General features: G+C 50.4%; 1 non-coding gene across 1 annotated transcript; it reads left to right on the top strand.

Moving 5' to 3' along the window:
* The first annotated feature begins 324 nt into the window (after positions 1-324).
* On the top strand, positions 325-397 carry Trnam-cau (transfer RNA methionine (anticodon CAU)). Its single transcript has one exon. It is a non-coding gene; the product is annotated as a tRNA-Met (tRNA).
* Positions 398-2,031: the final 1,634 nt, after the last annotated feature.

Genomic DNA, 2,031 nt, shown 5'->3' with positions numbered 1-2,031 from the left:
CGGGAACACAGTAGGTGCCTAATAAATGTTTCATAAGATGACGAGTGTGTAAACTCTGCACAAAACTGTGCTCATAACGGCCTCTCTCTTCCATGCTCCCCCTTATCAGGACAACGTTAGCTAGCAACCCACTGTGTTTGTTGATGGACTGAGGGACAGGAGAGAATAAAGACGACACGAGCGAAGGTCTGCACGTCCTAAAGGGGCAGGGACCTCTGGGATTCTGGAATGGGAACAGAGCTAAAGGAAACTCAAACCTCTGAGCATGCGCGCTGCGCTTTTCGAGCAGAGTCTTCATAATCAGGCCGGAAGCAGCCGCTAGGTGCCTCGTTAGCGCAGTAGGTAGCGCGTCAGTCTCATAATCTGAAGGTCGTGAGTTCGATCCTCACACGGGGCACAGTAATTTTGATCTTTTCAGACCTAAAATATCTTTGCCAGAAACGAATTGTATTCTTGTCCAGGTTTGAAAGTTACACGAAGCGGCCGCAGCGCGGAGATTGTCTTTCCTTGGCTGGCACGTTCTAGGCGACCCTGGCCCTGCTGATCCTGATCCTGACCCTGCCCTTGAGCTGGCAATAATTTTGATCGCTGGAGACGAGGACAGCCCCGGGTTGGGGAGGGTGTACAGTTTTGCTGGGTGCTGCGAGCCGCGCGGTGCGAGGGGCCCGGAGCTGGGCGGAGAGAAGTGGGGACCCGCCCAGATTCGAGGACTGCAGGGGCCTCGACCACTCCTGCAGACGGCTGTTGGACCACCACAGGTCAAATAGCAAGTTATGTGGGGGTATGCCAACTATAACCCGCTCCACCTTCCAAGCTGCACCCCTGCCCGGGATAACTGCGGCAGGGAGGACTCTTCCCAGAGTGACAGCCTTTCTTCAGTGGGTGGGTGGGGGGCAGCGTGAGGAGTCTGTCATTTTCTGGGGTGTGTTTAGCTCAGTGGCCGATTCAGGTATTCCGAGGATAGGCACGGGTTAGTTTCCTGGCTCCCTCCACTCCCTGGGATTCAAACTTCCCCCAAAGACTCCCTGATTCGCCCCGAGCCCCAACTCGTAGTGATACGCAGTTAGTCGGATCGTAGTCTAGTAATCCCTGCCAGGTCTGGGGTTTGCTTTTCCTCTTTTTTCGTTCAATAAAGAGTCCTTGAGGAAGGCTTAGAGAACACTTAGCGAACGAACACGGACCTTAAGCCTCCCTCCCCTTCAGCCAAGAGGTTGCGGGGCTGGGATAAGGGAACTACGGTAAGTGGAAACTGAGTCTCAGGTCCACGGTGTGACTCAGGTTGGGATCTGGGTCTGGAGTCTTTTTCCTGCATACACCGGGCTACAGTTTAGCTCTCCTTCGTTCTTAGAGACGACACAGCAGCCAAAGAACCCCGACTATGACTGTCTTGCTTCACCTTGCTGCCCATTGCTGACTTGGGGAACTGCAAAGCCCATTGGGTCCCTGCTACCACAGACTACCCTCTTACCCTCGCTCTTGGCCAGCAGGGCCACCATGGAGTTTCTCAGGTTGGCGGATGATTTCACCATTGGATGCCTGACTGAAGGCCTTCTTTTCGGCTCAGAGCCTGGAGTTGGGAGGTGTGTGGGGTCATGTCATAAACCCACAATTCCGTTCCTAGCTTCCTAAGCTTTGAAGAGCATTGTCTACATTGGGGATTTCTAAGATTTTCTACTCATTTCCCCTTTTGGCCTGAGAAAATTTTACATGACCCGGGTTTGTAAGTATATAAATAAATACATGAATAAAATTTACTGAGAAGCCACAATTTTATTTTAGTTTTTTTTTTTAATTTTTAGTTGAAAAATAACTTGATTGTGTTTTGGGCGGGGTGGGGGGGGCAGTGTTGAAAGATCACAGTAAGAATGCTCTGATTGCCCGCCATCTTCCTGGTAGTCCTAGGGAGCAATTTTCACTTTACGACTAGTTTTTAACAGCAATTCTGTGTATACATATAACTTAACCATTTATTAAAAGCAAACTGGCATGCGAATAAGATGGAAGCCCTTACTTAATTTTATACAGCGAATG

Source organism: Myodes glareolus, chromosome 19, assembly GCF_982192425.1.
Source record: "Myodes glareolus chromosome 19, mMyoGla1.1, whole genome shotgun sequence".
NCBI lineage: Eukaryota > Metazoa > Chordata > Mammalia > Rodentia > Cricetidae > Myodes > Myodes glareolus.
This window is presented reverse-complemented; position numbering and strand designations above follow the sequence as displayed.